We start from the raw sequence: 21,166 nt of genomic DNA, 5'->3' as shown, positions 1-21,166 counted from the left end.
AGCTTACATTGTGGAGCTTCAGAAAGACTGCACTGTGGTTGATCGCAACTTAAATATTCTCTATAGAACAGAAATCCATGTGCATTACTCAATAGAACATTACAGAGATGACATAATCATAAGATTCAGGGCCAGATGTACGACCCTACCAATATGGGAGTCGCCAATTGTGTCGTTTTGTGACTCGCAATTTGCGATTCGCACATAGGAATGCACAACAGTGTCTCAGACACTGTTTGCGATTCCTATTAGGGTCGCAAATTGCCTGCCTCAGTAATATTCATGAAGCATGTGCAATTTGCTACCCCATTGTGAATGCTAGCACGCCCAGGGATGGTGGTCTGCTGGGGTCAGAAGACCATCATGTCTGTAACTGCTTTTTAAATAAAGCAGTGTTTATAAAGAAAATGCAGCCCGTTTTCCTTAAAGGAAAACGGGATACATTTGAAAAAGAAAAATTAAACGTTACTGTTTCATTTTTTAAGACTAGGCAGTGGTCCCTGGGGCCACTGCCTGCTCTTAAAAAATATTTTCAATGTCAGTCACAAAGGAGAAGGGTTCCCCTGGAGACCCCGTCCCATTTGCGAGTGGGTTACAACCCATTTGCTATGGGTGGTAATATGCGAGTCTTTTGTGGCTGCAACCGTGGCTGCAAAACAATCTTACATTGTCTCTTTGACCTCTTTGACACTATTTCCACTTAAAAATCCAAACACCTACTCTAATTAGATTGTGTTATTTTGGTGTCATTATGTTTATAAAAATGTACTCTAGTTTTCTAATATAGGTATGATTTTTATTGTTTGGGCTTTATTACTCTTTTGGAACTCCATAAATAATTTGCACATTGCTCTAAGTTAGCCTGACTGCTCTGTGCCATCAATATCTGGGAGTTGAGTTGAGTTTAATTTAGTGACTTTAGGGTTCACCCCGATAAGTTAGTGTCAATATTATATGGGGAGGTGACTGCCCAACCCACATAATAATCCTCTGTCTTCTGATATTCACTTGCCAAATGATACTGTCTCACATTCTACCCTCCCCAAAATTGAGATAGTTGATCTCCCCATAATAGAAACCATTTGTAGCTCCTGAGGAAAATACCACAGTTAAACTGATTGTGCCTGTTAAGCCTGGTTCGCCAAATGACGTTCACCCTTCTAAGGTAATCCACAAGCTGGGCGTTCCTCTCAGTCTGGCAATAACTGATACACTTAATTTGTCCTTTCACTAGGGAAAGCTCAGCAAATCAAGGAAAGAAAGTATAGTTAAACAACTCCTTCAAAGTCTCATCTAGGTATCCTTCTCCCTTCCAAATATAGGCCCATCGTGTTGCTTCAATTGCTTGCCTAAACTGGGGATAAATATCCAGCTAAGTGGCTATCAGATAAGCTAGGAAACCATAGCCTATTGCATATATCCAAGGCAGGTTTTAGGCCTGGCATGGAGACTGACACCTTACTAGTCTCCATTTCGAATGACCTCCATCTTCATATTTGAGGAAAAATAACCTTTTTGTGTGACCCTCAATTTTTCTACATTCTATTGCTTGTTTTTGGATTTTGCATGCTGGGACACTGCTATCCAGTGCTCAATGCATGTGGTATGACCCCTAAAGATGTAAACATTGCCTTTACTCGTGATTAGCATATTCAACTTACTTTTAAGTTCTAGGTATATTCTTCAAAAGTGTACACAGGACCTGTAGGTTACATGCCACTATGGGACTGCATCACATATTATGCCACAATTAAAATAACTATGCAAATAATTTTTCCAGGCCTGCCTCTGTAGCCTAGGTATGCAGTTTTCAAACTGCCAAGTCAGCCTGGCAAAAGAAACATTTTGCCAGGCCTTAAACTTCCTTTTTGATATTTATCAGTGTCCCCTTAGGTAGGCCCTTGGTGCCCAAAGGGCAGGGTGCATTATATAAAGTAGGACATGTGTATTCTATGTGAAGAAAGTGGCCCTTAGGGGCCAATCGGGTTACTTACAACCACCTGCTATGCCTTCCCAAGAATGAAGAGTCGGTCAGACAGTAGAGAATACAAACAGGCTTTTATTAGCAATACTCTGCAGAGGAGTCCAATCTGACATGCACCCTAAGATGTCTGCCGAGGGACTGACCCCCCAACAGCCCACAACACATAATCATTCCTCCTAGGAGCCTGTAACCGCGCCCACAGTGGAAAGTTACTGGCCTGGGCCTAACATGAACAAAGGAGACACAGAAGCATGTGCTACCACCTGCCAGATGGGTACATGCTATCTGCAACTCAAGGTTCCCGCGCTGATTCTCAGCGTCTCCTAAAGTGGGAGCAGAACTGCACACTCGGTTTGGTATGTGAGGGCAGAATGGCCTATTCATTAGGAAGTCGGGAAGCAGCCTTGAACAGAAGAGAAAATAATAGTGTTCTGCTGAGGCAAGCAATGCAAGTAATGAGGCCTAGTGCAGGCACAGCCTAAGCACCCTAATAGGGATTACGAAATACAGAGTCCTCCCAGCAGTGCCCAGACATAGGAGGGGTGGGTGCAGAGTCCTCCCAGCAGTGCCCAGACATAGGAGAGGTGGGTGCAGAGTCCTCCCAGCAGTGCCCAGACATAGGAGGGGTGGGTGCAGAGTCCTCCCAGCACTGCCCAGACATAGGAGGGGTGGGTGCAGAGTCCTCCCAGCAGTGCCCAGACATAGGAGAGATGGATGCAGAGTCCTCCCAGCAGTGCCCAGACATAGGAGGGGTGGGTGCAGAGTCCTCCCAGCAGTGGCCAGACATAGGAGGGGTGGGTGCCTATCACTCCCACCAGTGCCCAGACATAGGAGGGGTGGGTGCAGCGTCCTCCCAGCAGTGCCCAGACATAGGAGAGGTGGGGGCAGAGTCCTCCCAGCAGTGCCCAGACATAGGAGGGGTGGGTGCAGAGGACTCCCAGCAGTGCCCAGACATAGGAGGGGTGTGTGCCTATCATTCCCAGAAGTGCCCAGACATAGGAGAGGTAGGTGCAGAGTCCTCCCAGCAGTGCCCAGACATAGGAGGGGTGGGTGCAGAGTCCTCCCAGCAGTGCCCAGACATAGGAGGGGTGGGCGCCTATCACTCCCAGCAGTGCCCAGACATAAGAGGGGTGGGTGCAGAGTCCTCCCAGCAGTGCCCATACATAGGAGAGGTGGGGGCAGAGTCCTCCTAGCAGTGCCCAGACATAGGAGGGGTGGGGGCAGAGTCCTCCCAGCAGTGCCCAGACATAGGAGAGGTGGGGGCAGAGTCATCCCAGCAGTGCCCAGACATAGGAGGGGTGGGGGCAGAGTCCTCCCAGCAGTGCCCAGACATAGGAGAGGTGGGTGCCTATCACTCCCAGCAGTGCCCAGACATAGGAGGGGTGGGTGCCTATCACTCCCAGCATTGCCCATACATAGGAGGGGTGGGTGCAGAGTCCTCCCAGCAGTGCCCAGACATAGGAGAGGGGGGTGCCTATCACTCCCAGCAGTGCCCAGACATAGGAGGGGTGGGGGCAGAGTCCTCCCAGCAGTGCCCAGACATAGGAGGGGTGAGGGCAGAGTCCTCCCAGCAGTGCCCAGACATAGGAGGGGTGGGTGCCTATCACTCTCAGCAGTGCCCAGACATAGGAGGGGTGGGTGCAGAGTCCTCCCAGCAGTGCCCAGACATAGGAGGGGTGGGTGCCTATCACTCCCAGCAGTGCCCAGACATAGGAGGGGTGGGTGCAGAGTCCTCCCAGCAGTGCCCAGACATAGAAGAGGTGGGGGCAGAGTCCTCCCAGCAGTGCCCAGACATAGGAGTGGTGGGGGCAGAGTCCTCCCAGCAGTGCCCAGACATAGGAGAGGTGGGAGCAGAGTCCTCCCAGCAGTGCCCAGACATGGGAGAGGTGGGGGCAGAGTCCTCCCAGCAGTGCCCAGACATAGGAGGGGTGGGGGCAGAGTCCTCCCAGCAGTGCCAAGACATAGGAGAGGTGGGTGCCTATCACTCCCAGCAGTGACCAGACATAGGAGGGGTGGGTGCCTATCACTCCCAGCAGTGCCCAGACATAGGAGGGGTGGGTGCAGAGTCCTCCCAGCAGTGCCCAGACATAGGAGTGGTGGGTGCCTATCACTCCCAGCAGTGCCCAGATATAGGAGGGGTGGGTGCAGAGTCCTCCCAGCAATGCCCAGACATAGGAGGGGTGGGTGCAGAGTCCTCCCAGCAGTGCCCAGACATAGGAGAGGTAGGGGCAGAGTCCTCCCAGCAGTGCCCAGACATAGGAGGGGTGGGGGCAGAGTCCGCCCAGCAGTGCCCAGACATAGGAGGGGTGGGTGCCTATCACTCCAGCAGTGCCCAGACATAGGAGGGGTGGGTGCAGAGTCCTCCCAGCAGTGGACAGAGACATGGTGGTGTGTACACCATCCTACAATTAGCAAAACTCCATGGGTGCATGAAGGCATACACAAAGTGCGACTATATTGAGAGTGGCATGCCAACACATCACTGACAGCAGTGTCCTACTCCCATGAGGGTGGATGTCCATCCCCCACTGCATGACACACCACATGTGGGTTTGATGACAAATGACACATGCATACCCACTCCTGGTGCTGGCAGCACAATACACTCACTGAGAGCATGCAACAAGACTGTATATTCATGTGCCACCCTACTAAACTATGAGACCCAAAGGGAACACACACTGTCACACACATTCCAGGACTGATAGGAATGTACAGGTGCTGGGGCAGCCAACAAGTTGTTGCCTCCCATGGAAGGAAAAGGGTGGAGTACCCACAGATACAATGCCCACAATTGTCAGTCAGGTGACCAAATACCCTGCAGAACACGTAACACATGTGTGCGAGGCTGGGAGTACACACATGCCTAGTGCGGAAAAGGGAACATGTCCACATGAAGTCAGGTCAACATACTCCATACACAAGTACAGTGACCACCAAGGATGCCACAAATGATGCAGGTGAAGACATTGCTGAGCATGCATGGCCAAAGTTGAAGGGATACGTCACACACCCAGGAAATGTAGACACAGCTCAGCACAACAATTGGGAAACACCCTGCAGGGAAGATGTGAGGGTCCACAGAGGAAGGGACACACCTTGGGACAATGTCACCATACAGTAAGAGGTTACATGACCAATGATTATTTGCAGAGACCTTGTGATGGCACGCAGATACCAGGGTCCACCCCATGAGCAGCACACTACAACATTTCCCAGACACCTAACACATTATCACCACCCCAACTCATGGAGCAGCAGCACCAACAGCAATACCAGAAAAGCATTAGTGTGCAAATGAAAAACAAAATGTTTTATTCAGCATAAAAATAATGTTTGAATTGAAATTTACACTATATACAAGGCCCAGAGGCCAGTCCATATGCGAACTCCTGGGGGGGACACATTGGGACGCGTCTCCCCTAGCTTGCCTGCACAGTTCAGAGTTCCATATCATCCACGGAAGGGGGGGCATCATGTAGGGGGGAAGGACCAGGCACCGCAGGGACAGGAGGGGCAAGGGTAGGTGTTGTGGGTGCAGGTAAAGACTACTCCACCACAGGGGGTGGGGCAGAGCCAAAGGTAGTGGTTAGGATGGCGCTGCACACGGTCGCAAGCTCTCCCAGGGTCTCACCTGCACCCGAAGGAACCACAGGCCCCAAGGAGGGGGGGGGTCGGAGGGATGGGTTGCAGCGCTACTGGGGGAGGGTGTGGACAGGGGGGGACTCAACTCCCCTGGTCGGGTACTGCCTCCACCGCTTGTGGGGTGGTGTCACACTGGGGCTGAGGGACACACTGGCAGTGAATGACTCTTTGTCCGACTGTTGGGCAGGAGAGCTAAGGGGAGTGGTTTTGGAGGGAGTGGGTCGTGAGGACTGCGGACTCCCACTGTGGCTGCGTGTCTGCCGTTTGCCCCATGACCCAGTGTGTGTGCCTACTTCCCCCTGTGTGTGCGTGACAGGAGGTGTGCGCTTGCCCTTCCCTGGTGGTGTGCTGCCTGTGTCTGGTGGGGTGCGTGCATGGGGACGTCTGGGTGTGCTTGGGACAGGCATGGGAGTGGGAAGTGTGGATGGTGCAGGGGTAAGGGGGGGACGGAGCGCTGCAGGAGACCCACTGCTGCAGTCAGTGACGAGTCTATGGACCTCAGCAACCTCCGTTGGTCAGACATCGCTGCTGACATGTCCTCCATGTATGACACCATCTGTGTCAGCAGTCTGGTGTGGCCATGGAGGACATTAAGCTGCGATGTCTGACCAACCTGCAACTGCTGCAGAATGTCAACAGACTCGGCATTGACGGCAGCAGGGGAGACAGGGGCAGGGGGTGCGGTGCCTGGCACGAAGGAGACATGTTGGCGCCTAGCACGAACGGAAGGGACCCGAGCAAGTGGGAGGCCGGTGATGGGAATGGAGGGGGCGGCGAGAGATGAAGTGCTGCTTTCAGCTCTGGGAGCAGCCTCCGCCCCCTCTGGGAGCTCAGCCTCGGACCCGTCAGCATCCTAGTCGGTGGTGGGACTGGACAGGTCCTCCGCCTCACTCCCCTCGGCCTCCGTGCCACTCGCTGCGCCAGACTCCCCAGCACTGGTGGCACCGGTGCTAGATCCCTCCTCAAGGTCCGTGCCAGTGTCTCCCTCAGTTTCCCCCGACGATGCTGTGGGCAAGGTGAAGAGACAGGAAAAATCAGACACCTGTATACATATGAAACATGATTCAAAAATACATAGGTCACAGTGCATAGCATGGAAAACAACATGAGTAACATCTACAATACTACACACATATGTAGGCCCTGCACCACACAGTTGGTTGACCCACCATGCCACTGGGAAACAATGGAGAGCATGACACAACAGCAAATAACTTGATATCAAATTAGACAGAGGAGCCAGTCTCTGGGGACAGTCGAGCACAGCATCTGGACCTTTATACCCAGCGCTAACGCGTAGTTTGGTGCTGCTGCTTCTGTTTTAACCTGTTTTAATTTTGTATTTTGCGCAGCTATTTCTGGCGCTTTGTGCTCTCGGTGGCATAATTACTGGGGGATTAGTCAGACCATACCTGCACGATAAAAATTTACAACTCACCTGCACTTTGCGGGATTTAGTCAGCTGTTGGGGGGCTACTCAGGACGCGATTGCGGCGTTCCGGCTGCCATCTTAGGTGAGGCTCATTGGATTGGGTCCACCTTGGGGGCCATCTTTGGTGGGGATAGAGGTGTGTCCTCGCAGGACTCCCGCGCACCGGACAGTATATTTAAGGCGCCTTGCGGTGGCCTCAGGTAGATCTTTATACCCAGCGCTAACGCGTAGTTTGGTGCTGCTGCTTCTGTTTTAACTTGTTTTAATTTTGTATTTTGCGCAGCTATTTCTGGTGCTTTGTGCTCTCAGTGGCATAATTACTGGGGGATTAGTCAGACCATACCTGCACGATAAAAATGTACAACTCACCTGCACTTTGCGGGATTTAGTCAGCTGTTGGGGGGCTACTCAGGACGCGATCGCGGCGTTCCGGCCGCCATCTTAGGTGAGGCTCATTGGATTGGGTCCACCTTGGGGGCCACATTTGGTGGGGATAGAGGTGTGTCCTCGCAGGACTCCCGCGCACCGGACAGTATATTTAAGGCGCCTTGCGGTGGCCTCAGGTTGACCTTTATACCCAGCGCTAACGCGTAGTTTGGTGCTGCTGCTTCTGTTTTAACCTGTTTTAATTTTGTATTTTGCGCAGCTATTTCTGGCGCTTTGTGCTCTCGGTGGCATAATTACTGGGGGATTAGTCAGACCATACCTGCACGATAAAAATGTACAACTCACCTGCACTTTGCGGGATTTAGTCAGCTGTTGGGGGGCTACTCAGGACGCGATCGCGGCGTTCCGGCCGCCATCTTAGGTGAGGCTCATTGGATTGGGTCCACCTTGGGGACCACATTTGGTGGGGATAGAGGTGTGTCCTCGCAGGACTCCCGCGCACCGGACAGTATATTTAAGGCGCCTTGCGGTGGCCTCAGGTTGACCTTTATACCCAGCGCTAACGCGTAGTTTGGTGCTGCTGCTTCTGTTTTAACCTGTTTTAATTTTGTATTTTGCGCAGCTATTTCTGGCGCTTTGTGCTCTCGGTGGCATAATTACTGGGGGATTAGTCAGACCATACCTGCACGATAAAAATTTACAACTCACCTGCCCTTTGCGGGATTTAGTCAGCTGTTGGGGGGCTACTCAGGACGCGATCGCGGCGTTCCGGCCGCCATCTTAGGTGAGGCTCATTGGATTGGCTCCACCTTGGGGGCCATCTTTGGTGGGGATAGAGGTGTGTCCTCGCAGGACTCCCGCGCGGACTACCGTCATAGCATTTAAGGGATGTGTGTTCCAGCGCGCAGCGTTGGTGTGCAGCGAGCGCGACGGCGGCGCGCCAGAGGTAAGCCCGTTTGCGCCCGTTCGCGCACAGGTCGTGCCGAGGGCCGGGAACTCTGCTCCACTGCCCGATGGTCGGTTACCTTATTCCAGAGACATGCTGTTAAAACTCAATCCAGGCACGAACACGTGCCACCAGCCGCATGCCATCGAGCAGTGGGTGCAGCCCCTGATATGTGGTCTGCTTAACGTCAGGTCTCTGAGTAAACATCATACGGAAATTGCCTTACTTATAGACTCCTATAGGTTAGATGTTCTGTTCATGACAGAAACATGGACTAGAGCGGATTGTGCAGTGGAACTAGGGCTAGCCTGTCCTCCTGGATTTAAGATAAGACATAACCCGCGGGAGGGAGCTAGAGGAGGTGGGGTTGGCCTTATATTTAGGGAGTCGCTTGATGTCTCAGTGCTTGACACCAAGCGCATTTTGGGCTGCGAGACTCTGGCCTTCTCTCTGAAAGCTCAAAAAGCAAGGAGGGTTCTGGCTCAAGTGAGAGCACGGCCAAACCAAAGCTAATATAAAGAACAAACCAAGCGCCGGTGCTGTATGTATTTTCACCTCAAATTTCCATAGTGGACTGAATTAAACAAGAACACTAGCCACAACTTTGTCGTTGAATTTAATCAAAAAAGTGTTTGCTATTTTATAAACACTGCATTTTTTGTTTTTTTGTTAATGTTAAATAAAGTACGCTCATTACAATACAAAATACATTACAACACTAATGACAATACAAATACATTTGTTATAATTTTGACACCTGTGCAAAAAAACAAAAAATGTGTTCTACCTAACCTACATCACAAACGAACAACACATTAAAATCACATTATATACAATCTATATACAGGCCATCAGTATATCGCAATTGACATAGTCATGAATTAATTCACTGTTTACTTAAAACAACGATTGGCCAAAAGCGGAGAGAGGTCTACGCGTTTCGAATCCCACTGAGTGCTGGGATTCTCATCAGGACCAACATGTGGCTAACAGTGAGGAAAGCCAACTTATTCTCTAAGGTGTTGCTTCTTCAAACAAAAACCTTGTTTAAACTGTTGTAATGAGCCAAGGATCTGGGCCAGAACGATTCTTTGTCTTTATAATTTGTACTTGACACGACAGCCGCCCCAACACGACAAGCGCGTTATCTCGGTGCAGAGCGCGAGCCGAAAAACAATTTCCGTAGTATAGCGGAGGGACGAATCAATCGCGACGTCCGTTTTACTCTGCGGGAGCGTAGGTGCTCATGTTCTAATTTTGCGGTGGCTGGCCTCAGTTGCAACTCTGAGGCCAGCCACCGCAAAATTAGAACATGAGCACCTACGCTCCCGCAGAGTAAAACGGACGTCGCGATTGATTCGTCCCTCCGCTATACTACGGAAATTGTTTTTCGGCTCGCGCTCTGCACCGAGATAACGCGCTTGTCGTGTTGGGGCGGCTGTCGTGTCAAGTACAAATTATAAAGACAAAGAATCGTTCTGGCCCAGATCCTTGGCTCATTACAACAGTTTAAACAAGGTTTTTGTTTGAAGAAGCAACACCTTAGAGAATAAGTTGGCTTTCCTCACTGTTAGCCACATGTTGGTCCTGATGAGAATCCCAGCACTCAGTGGGATTCGAAACGCGTAGACCTCTCTCCGCTTTTGGCCAATCGTTGTTTTAAGTAAACAGTGAATTAATTCATGACTATGTCAATTGCGATATACTGATGGCCTGTATATAGATTGTATATAATGTGATTTGAATGTGTTGTTCGTTTGTGATGTATGTTAGGTAGAACACATTTCTTCTTTTTTTGCACAGGTGTCAAAATTATAACAAATGTATTTGTATTGTCATTAGTGTTGTAATGTATTTTGTATTGTAATGAGCGTACTTTATTTAACATTAACAAAAAAACAAAAAATGCAGTGTTTATAAAATAGCAAACACTTTTTTGATTAAATTCAACGACAAAGTTGTGGCTAGTGTTCTTGTTTAATTCAGTCCACTATGGAAATTTGAGGTGAAAATACATACAGCACCGGCGCTTGGTTTGTTCTTTATATTCTCTCTGAAAGGGCATGGAGGAACTCTCTACTCCGGGCTGCTGTGCTACCGGCCCCCTGCCAGCTCTTTATCAGCAGTACAAGAGCTAATTGATTCAATCTATGAGCTCTCTAATACCCATGCTAGGACTTTGATTCTGGGAGATTTTAACCCGTGTTCTGATGGTCCTACAAGGTCGGCTCTCTCGGATTTGACTCAGGCTTGTAACGATATTCATTTGCAGCAGCTGGTGCACTCACAGACCCACATTAAGGGCCACACTCTTGATCTGGTCTTTGCCGATACTAGCCAGGTTGTGGTTCGAGATATTCTTCCGCAGTGTTGGACGGACCATGCCCTGGTCCTTTTCTCCGTGGCATGTCCTATGGCTTCAACCGGGAATGGAAGTACTGGTATTAAGACCAAGATGGGCAGGCAGTGGTCAAGGTTACTTAGACAATCCTGCCTGCCGTCCCTGCTGGCCGGGGAAACCCCCCCTTTAGGAGATTCTGTGGATGCAAGCTATGAGAGCCTTAGTCAGAAAATTGTTAATTCCTTAGAGGTGCTGGCTCCTCTGCGCAAAATTAGGAATAGATCCAAGACTGCTATGCCGTGGTTTACTGCGGAGTTATCGCATTTGAAGCTCTGTTGTAAACGCGGGGAGCGAGCTTGGAGGAAACACTATCTAGAACCCGATAAAGCCCTTTTTAAGCAGGCCTTGTTGACCTATAAAATGCAGACTAAAGGCGCCAAAGCACGTTTCCTGGAGGAATCGTTCTTAAATGCACCGAACAAAACGCAGGCCTTGTTTAAGATTGTTGGGGATCTTTCTCGACCTGCTTCTGTGGCCAACGACATTCCTGCCTCCCAAGCTTTATGTTCCTCCTTAGCGCAGGCGTTCGAAGATAAGATCGCTTTGATCTTAAGTAAGCTTGCTCCTACAACTACAACTGTCACTCAGCCCGTACTTGGCTCCACTCTAGCGGCCGAAAAGGAGGCAGTAAGGGTAGTTGGTAGTCAGGCACAGCTGGATAGTTTTCCCCTTCCGACTTTTGAGGAGTTTTGTCTGCTGGCTAACAGTGTATCCTCTGGTTCTCCTTTAGACCCATTGCCACACAAATATTGGAAAGTATTCCAGGCGGAGCTTTTCCCTCCGCTGTATGCTATCTGTTGCCAGTCTCTTTCTTTGGCACGTGTTCCAAAGTGTTGGAAATTAGCAGTGGTCTCACCTCTGTTGAAGAAGGAAACTTTGGATCCCACCTGTCCAGCGAATTACAGACCTATATCGCTGCTTCCTTTTCCCATTAAGATTCTGGAGAAACTGGTTACTAAACATCTGTCCAGTTTCCTGGAGACCAACTGCTGCTTGGACGCGTCTCAATATGGCTTCAGACCAGCACACGGTACGGAATCGACCCTGGTGACCGTGTTGGACGATCTTCGTTCGCGAGCCGACATTGGGCGAGCGGCCTTTTTAGTGCTGCTCGACATGTCGGCCGCTTTTGACACGGTCAACCATGACATCTTGGTCAGAAGACTTGAGGATACAGGGGTGAAGGGCTCGGCTCGTGATTTTCTGTTTTCCTATTTGGGTGACAGACGCCAGGTAGTGGCCTTGCCACCATTCCAGTCGGAGATTAAAACAGTTGAGCAGGGCGTACCGCAAGGGTCTGCCATCAGCCCTATACTGTTTAATCTTTATCTTCGCCCTCTGGTGAGCTTGATTAAATCATTTGGCATCTCGGTTATTTATTTATTTATTTATTTTTTAAACCGTTTATTACAGATCTCAAGAATATACAAGTATGGGCCTACAATCTTCCGGCCGGCCGCTAGGAATGACAGGAGCATATGACATACGTTCATAAACACTTGGCGTTGCAGAGAAGCATAATCAGGAGGTATCAACGTCGTGGGCCACATCAGTCAGACCCCACAATACGGTTTCATTTTATACAAACAACAAGAAAACCACACCCACAAGGCAACCAGCAATCGAAAGTAGCAGCGCGTGCTCCCCGAATGGGGGACCCCAACTATCCACAGGAGTCGAAAGAGGGGAAGGGGAACAGAGCAAGGACTGGGGGAACCCTGTGCCCGGGGCTGGGGGAAGGAGTCAGCTAAGGGGACGGGGCTGGTGAAGCAGCAGGCAGCAATGGTGGCGCGCAGATACCCCCGCGGTAGCCGTTCCAGGGGCCCCATACCTTCACCCATGTCCCAGGCTTACCCCTCGCCACATACACCACCTTTTCTCGAAACATGCACCAATCCATGTGTTCTTTCCAGGCCGACACCGCCGGGGGCTTCTGGGATCCCCACAATTGAGCAATATCACGCTTAGCTATCATATATCCCAGAGTCACCCACCACGTCTGCGGAGCCGAGTAGTCAGTTGGTTCCCACACATTCAACAGGCATCTCCTCGCTTCAGGCAGCAGCGCGACACGCGTAACCACTCGCAGGACCTCGTGCACACCACGCCAGAATCGCTCCACCTTCGGGCATTCCCACAAAATATGCAGAAAGGTCGCCAAAGCACCACACCCACGCTTACACAACCCATCCTCAGCATAGCCCATACGCAGAAGCCTTGGCCCCGTCATGTAGACCCGGTGAAGTATCTTAAGCTGGACGAAGCGAAGGCGAGCCGGTATGGCCACCTCCTTCGGAGAGGCCACCGCGGAGATCCAGTCCTCATCGTCCAGCTCCAGCCCATCGGCGACCCAAGCCTCTCGGAGGCCAGTCAGGAAGCCCGAGCGGTCATTGATCAGTTTTTTGTAAATAAGTGAGATCGTGCTGTCTGGGACGTGGCCATCTAGCACTCTATCCTCCAGGGGGGAAGACTCCGGGATGGAGGCGACGTCTGGAAAGACGGAGCCCAATGCATGACGGACCTGCAAGTACCGAAAGTATTCACTGCCCTGCAGCTGAAACTCCGTCTGCAGCGTCTCGAATGTTTTAAATCCCCCCCTTGTCCAGAGATCCCCCACTTTACTGATGCCTATCGTGTCCCACTTCTCGAAGCCCTTCGAGGTCCACAGGGAGCCCAACCTCTCAGACGCGTACAACGGTGACGCCCGGGTCAAACGGTCCTTCCACCCCATAGCTGCATTAGCCGCGTGCCATACTCGCACCATGACACGCGTAGGTCCCGTCAGGCGAGCGTCGGGCGCGCCAGAGTAGAGCGCTCGATTGTAGTCACCACCGGGCAGAAGCATCTTGTCCATTTCAAATGCCGGGTTTAAGGCAGGCCCGTAGAGGCCATGGTTAATTGCAGCTAGCTGGGAGGCCCAGTAATACCGTTTAATATCCGGGAGGGCAATCCCCCCGTCGTACCATGGGAGCGTCAATTTCGCCAGGGCAATACGCGGCCTCCCGTCCCAGAACAGGCGGCGCTGTAGACTCTCCACCTCACGGAAGTAGCGCGCCGGGACTAAGTCCATAGTGTTCTGGAGAGCGTACAGGAAGCGTGGCAATGACATCATCTTAAACAACGCCGCCCGGCCGAGCGGCGAAAGCGGCAGGCGCCGCCAGCGCGCAACGTCCTCCTTCAAGCGCAGGAGGGGGGGAAGCAAGTTCCGCTCGTAGCGGGCCTCCGGGTCCAGAGTAATGTAGACACCCAGGTACCTAAACCCCTGAGAGGCAATCTGGATCGGACAGCCCCGCGGGAGGACGGGAGCCTCCCCGGAGAGCACATACACACATGATTTAGCCCAGTTGACGACAAGGCCTGAGTTGCGGCCGAATGAGCGCAAAACATCAACCAGGACAATCAGTGATTTACGTGGGGAGGCTAGGTACAGAAGGATGTCGTCAGCGTATAGGGACACGCGGTCCTCGTACTCGGGGGTCCAACGGAGACCACGGATGGAAGGATGCCACTGCAGCCACTCCGCCAGGGGCTCCAAGGCCAGCGCAAACAGGAGCGGTGACAAGGGGCAGCCCTGTCGCGTGCCCCGTCCCAGCTCGAATGGGGCCGATACTCTTCCATTCACCACCACCTGCGCCAATGGGCCCGAGTACAACAATTTGACCCAGCTGATGAACCCCGGGCCAAATCCAAACCTCGCCAGCATCGCCCAAATGTATGGCCACTCAAGCGTGTCAAACGCCATGGTGGCGTCTAAGGACGCCAATATGGCCAGCTCCCGCACGAATGGGACACGTGCGAGCACCCCGTACAAGCGCCGCAGATTAAGGGCCGTGTTGCGATGGGGAATAAAGCCGGACTGGTCTTGGTGGACCAGATCGCCCACCACGCCGACCAGCCGGTTGGCCAGCACCTTGGCGAGAATTTTGGGCTCCGCATTCAAGAGCGAGATAGGCCGATAGGATGTAACCCGGTCTCGAGGTCTCCCCTCCTTGTGGATCACCACGATTGTAGCCAGACGCTGGTCCAGCGGGAGGGAGCCCAGCGAGTGGGCCGCCAGGAACATCGCGCGGAGGTGGGGTGCCAGTACATCCGGTCGCAACTTATACAACTCGATAGGGATGCCGTTCGGGCTCGTGGCCCTGCCGGAGGCGACCGAGCGTATGGCGAGGGCAATTTCGTCGGAGGTGGGAGCGGCATCCAACGACACCCTGTCCTCCTCCGAGAGGGAAGGCAGCGCGATATCCCTAAGCAGGGCGTGGGAATCCTCCTCCGAGCAGGGAAAAACCGTGGAATACACCTCGCAGAAATACTCCGCGAAACAAGAGACAATGTCTTCTGGCTCGGTTAGACTCACACCATCCATCCTCTCGATCAGCGGGACCACACGACTCGCTCTCTCCTTTTTTTCCAACCACGCAAGCAGTTTACCAGCCTTATCACCCACATCATACAGTCGCCCCTGTTGCTCTCTACTGAGGCCCCTGGCCGCCTCCGTAACGAGGGCCCTGTAGGCCGCCTGCTTAAGTTGTAGGACATGTAATGCAGCATCTGTCACCCCACCCTCTAGATCGCCCTCCAATTCGGCAATTTCAGCCTCCACCCGGGTCACCTCCTCCCGCTCGCGCCTCCGGGCATGGGAGATAAGGGATAGGGCTTCCCCTCTGAGAACTGTCTTGAAGGCTTCCCACAGGGAGATAGCCGAAGGGACGGACCCCACATTCTCATCAAAGTATCGCTGCAAGGATTTAATTAAATCAGCGCAAATAGTGGGGTCGCGCAGGTACCAGGCATTGATTGGAGCTACCCTGCCCTCACCCCTCGGGAAGACATCAAAGTGTAACAGGAGCGGGGAGTGATCTGAAATACCCCGCGCCAAATGGCGCACCTCTCCTACCCTCCCAACATAGGCCCCAGGGACAAGGACATAATCAAGCCGTGAGAGGCTACCATGGGCACCCGAGTGGAAAGTGTACTGCAGCTGCGTGGGATGTTTTAAGCGCCAGCAGTCCACCAGTCCCAGTGTTTCCAAGAGGCCGGATAGCCACGCCTGTGCCCGGGGGAGGTCCCTAGGGGGGTGACGATCCACAGTCCCAGAAACCACCGCATTGAAGTCCCCCCCAACCACCAGAAGCCCCCCCGGAAGGCCAAGAAGGAGGCGCCCCAGGTCCGCAAAAGTGGTTGACTGTAGCCCCGGTGGGACGTATACTGATACAAAGACAACTACTTTGCCCTCCATTCTCCCCACCAAGACAGTGTAGCGTCCCCTATCATCATGGCGCACCTCGTCTATTTCCAACGGGAGCGAGTTCTTCACCATGATGCCCACACCCCGTGAGCCCGACGTGAAGCCCGAGTGGGCCACCAAACGGTAGCCACGCCGATTCATGGCACAAAAAGAATTACCAATAAGGTGTGTCTCCTGCAGAAAGACTACATCGGGTGAGATTCGTTTCAGATACTGCAGGACCACACCTCGTTTGATCCTATCCCCCAGTCCATTAATGTTCCAAGACAACAAAGTCAGGTCCCTACCCCCCATCACATACAGAAGCCATCATTCGTCCCCCCGAGAGCACCTTAATACCAATACAATAAAGGGTTTGCCTTGTGGTAAAAACGAACAACACCCCACCCCAACCCACCCATCCCAACAGAACTCCCCCCTCCCTGCACCCCTGCATGAGCCCAAACAGCCCCCCCAAAGTGCAGTGTGCCTGTCGCCCCATAGATGGTTAAACTAACTAGTCCCCCATAGGAGGAGGGAGAACCCCCAAGAGACCCCATACGACCTCCACAGGAGGGGAACTTACTCGAACAGACGAACAGTCAAAAGTGACATCAATTTTGTCCAGAGCGAGGCCTAATATTAGTCCCTCAGTCCTGATCCGGCGAGCCCTCTCCTCCAACCGCGCCCCCCCCACCCCCCGACCCCGATCCCCCGACAAAGTATCCAGCCAGTCCCCGCCCGCTTCGGGACGATCAAAAAAGTGCGTGCGGCCATCCACCTCCACCCGCAACTTAGCTTGGAAAAGCATCGCATACTTGAGGTTTAGGTCCCATAGACGACGTTTGACTCCGAGAAAGCTCAGTCTCTGCTTTTGGACCGCTGGGGTGAAATCAGGATAGAAGTTTACGTCCATATTGTCGAGTCTGACCGGTCCTTGTAGTCTGGAAGTTTGCAGGATAGCGTCTCTGTCCCGAAAGTTGAAAATCCGGGCAATGAGAGGCCTCGGGGGGGCTCCGGCCTTAGGCCTTCCCCCGGGAACCCTGTGGGCCCGTTCCACCGCGAAGAATTTACTCAGACCCCGGGGCTGGAGATGGGTGAGAATCAAGTCCTCCACAAATAGGTCCGCCGCCGCCTCCTCACGTCCCTCCGGCACCCCGATGATGCGGACATTGTTCCTCCGGGCCCGACCCTCGGAATCCTCCAGGCGACGATCCATCAGCGCACTCGCCTGGCCAAGCCGGCGCACCTCCTTTTGGAGGGCCGCCACATCCGTCGTGAGGCCCGATGTGGTGTGGGCCAAAGAATCGACGCGGTCTTGGATAGATCGGCCCTCACCAGGCCAACATCCACGAGGACCGAGTCAATCTTCTGCGCCAGTGTGTTAAAACGCTGGCCCACCGAGGCCTTCATCTCGGCGATAGCGCCCATGACATCCCGAAGGGTCAGATCCGCGGGCAGAGCAGGAGCATCAGTCGGGCCCTCAGGGGACCTACGCAGCACCTCGGGAGATCCCTTCAGGAGGGTGTAGCGGTCCATGCTGTTAGACTGATGGACTGCGCAACGTCGGGTCGATTTCACCTTTGCCCGGTCGCCATCTTGCTTTGTGGACATGGTTCCAGTCCCCCAATCGTGCCAATCACGTCGGAAAGGGCAGACAAGCCGGTTCACGGGCTCCGGGGGGGGGGCAACCACAGGTCCGCGGGGTGGATCACAGCCGGCTGGCCGGCAGGGTACCCCAACGAGGCCACACCACCTCACAGTGCCCCGCCACCCAACCTCGCCGAGGCAGCAAGGAGGGTGCAAAAGCGAAAGTGAAAGTGCGGGGTACGCGATTTGCCTGGCCCTGCCCGCCGCTGTTGTTCACTTTGTCTCCGGATCGCCCCACAACTCCAATCCGGGGGCCCGGCGTGGAGAAGGCCGCAAACCTCGATCGGTGCTCCCGCCGGTGTCCGAGGTCCAATTTGGAAGCGGAAAACGGGTGACACCTCAGCTCGGGCTCACCAACACAGTCCCCTCATCTAGGACAGGATATTTTCAGGATATATGTAGGAGGTCACGGAGGTCCTCGGGAGCCTCGCACCTACGCAGCCATCTTGGTTGCGCGCTAGGCGGCATCTCGGTTATTAACTATGCCGATGATACGCAGCTCATCTTCTCCATCGAGGGCAAAGATGCGGTGTCGCTGGAGACTTTTCATCAATGTATGGCGTCAACTGCGGACTGGTTGAGGCAGAATTCTCTGCAGTTCAACAGCTCTAAAACAGAGGTTCTACACTGCTCGCTGGACCACATCCCTCGGCCACTGCCTCCTGATTTTTGGCCTTCCTCTTTTCAGGAAGTTCCTTTTGCAGCAGCATCTGCCAGGAACCTGGGCGTTGTGTTTGGGCCTGATCTCCAATTGGATCTTTTCGTAAATAAAACTGTGACCACCTGCATGATGTTGCTTTGCATGCTGTGGAAGATACTTCCGCTGCTGCCGGCCCATGTTCGCCCAGAAGTGGTTCGCGGTACCATTTTGAGTAGGTTAGACTACTGCAACGCACTACTCCTGGGAGCTCCAAATAAATTGTTGGCCAAGCTACAACGCGTGCAGAATATGGCAGCCAAGCTAGCCCTGTCCCGTCGCCGATCTGATTCTTCATCTATGGCGCTAGCCGATCTTCACTGGCTACCGGTTTCACAGTGAGTTATCTTTAAGGCACTTTGTTTGGTGTTTAAAGGACTTCATGGGCAAGGACCTGCTCCATTGCAGGAGATGTTCCAGTGGTATGTGCCCACTCGTTCCCTTAGGTCACTGTCAGCACATCTTGTGGTAGTTCCAAAGGTATTGAGGGCTCGGATGGGCGGCCGAGCTTTTGGTTTCGTGGCGGCCAAACATTGGAACTCTCTCCCTCTGCTGTTGAGAAGTTCTGGGGAGTTTCCCTCTTTTAAGAAGGAACTAAAAACGTTTCTCTTTCCTAGGTTTGCTTAATTTCACCTGACTGCTATGTGTGGTGTTGGTATAACTGTCTAAAGCGCCAGGATACCCTTCGGGTGACAGTACGCGCTATATAAATATGCCATACATACATACATACATACCACACACCGTTGCCAAAAAAGGGATGAGCAGGAACCATGTCTCCTAACTTTTGGCACATGCTGCTTAGCAAATACATTAAACCATGCACAACATGATTGGGTCACTGCATGTTGAGGGTATGTTCAGACAATCATCACACACAGTCCAGACCTGGCAAGGAGACATAAGGTTTGGACATGTAGGCCTTTCCCGCACAAACCCCCCCTACCTGAGACAATGTGATTGAGACAGAGGAAGTACTTACACCTCCTACTCGGGGATTACAAACATGCCCTTCAATAAATCCTGAGAGTACACAAAGTACCCCTCATGAGCCTGTCCACACATATAATTGACAAACAACCATCATCAGACAGTTGTACCAAGACACACAGGCACTGGCCACTGTGAGTATGCACAAGCCAAATTGGGTCACCCTGTCAAGTGGACACATGTAGCACACTTTACGTAAATACAAATGAGGCCAGGGTACAATGCCACAGAGCCCAACCTATGCTGAAGACACAGAGAATGTCCACATTGTTGGCTGACACACATGATACCTAGGAAAAGGTGCCCCAGGGGACTTTAGTGGCCACACTCCTCCATGGTCCTGTATGGATATGACTGCAACAGAAGCGACCGTCCCTGCACTATGCATATCTCACACTCATGCACATCATGTCTGAGGACACACCATTGGTCATGCATGCTGTAAGGCAGTACACTTTTAAGACACACTCCTATGTCGGGACTCAGCAGCAGTGCCAACTAACATGGACCCCACAATGACTGAACTGGACAGGGCACAGGCAAGCTCACAACACTAGTAACACACCACCACCACACATGATGTTGCAAGCATTGGGCACTTGGATTAACTGCCAGCCTAGATAACCTTGTGCAAGAGTGACTACCCACAGACCCGGGAACACATGTCAAGGAGGGGAAGGGAGGAAGAACAGCACGAGTTGACTTTGTGGAACAGGATATGCACTGCACATATAAACCCTGGCAGTGTATCCATGTGACTGCGCACTTCCAAAAGCTGGTAACACACAACAATCACACATGCACCTACCCCCTTCCTGCTGCTGCTTCTCCAGTAAGCGCCTATCCAAGTCAGGGAAGACCACCGCCAGGACACGCTTCATTATGTGGGTGAGGCGGCGGCACCCACGGTTCTTATGACCTTCTGGTGAGTCCCCCAGCAGGACCCGGGCGATCCTCCTGGTCCAGCACCGGATATCCTGCCAGTGTTTCCTCACCTGGGCCAGGCGCCGCTTTCGTCCCTCCACCGGCCTCCTTCCAGATCTCCCCCTTGGCATAGGCGCCTACCTGTGAGGATGACAAAGTGAGACAACATCAATATACCTGCTACATGTCACAGAGACACACATTTGAACAATTTGGCTGGTGTGAACAGGGCATAGTATGCAGCCAACTCATTGCACCTTTGTCATAGGGACATTATCCTATGGGGAAGGCCAAATGCACTACGTGGCATTGAAAGTACACAGGTGGAATGAGGGGTGCCACACATTCAATGATCCTGGCTCACACTGTGCATCACAAGCTACACCAGGATTATGTGCAGCACCTCAAAGCAGTCACATGCCCCAGGCCACTGACACAACCTCAGCAGAGTACACAGACACACACAGTCACAGGATAATCACCTTCCATTGGCAACTGCGGGTACAAACCTCACTCTGCACATGTGCCACTTGACTGGGGGTGTCACAGGTGTTGGGCTAGCCCAGCACGTCAGACACACAGCACTGCTCCCTGCTCACATCCGATGGGTAGGGTATATGCATCCCTCATGCATCTGGGCTGCAACACTCCACATAGACACTCACCCACATGACAGGGGACTTACACACACACACCAATATCCAGGGGACAAACACATCATTTGGACACTCTCACCACAGGTACACTCAACTCACACACATCTGTGGGTACAGTCACCTGTCACACTGGGGGGAACACAGAATCACATCAGGACTGTAGAAACAACATTCCCAAGAGGATTAGCCAGGCTGAATGTGGCATGCACCACGCAGTGATTGTCACAGTA

The sequence above is a fragment of the Triturus cristatus genome, chromosome 8, assembly GCF_964204655.1.
Source record: "Triturus cristatus chromosome 8, aTriCri1.1, whole genome shotgun sequence".
NCBI lineage: Eukaryota > Metazoa > Chordata > Amphibia > Caudata > Salamandridae > Triturus > Triturus cristatus.
The sequence above is the reverse complement of the archived record's forward strand: the minus strand, read 5'-3'. Positions refer to the sequence as shown.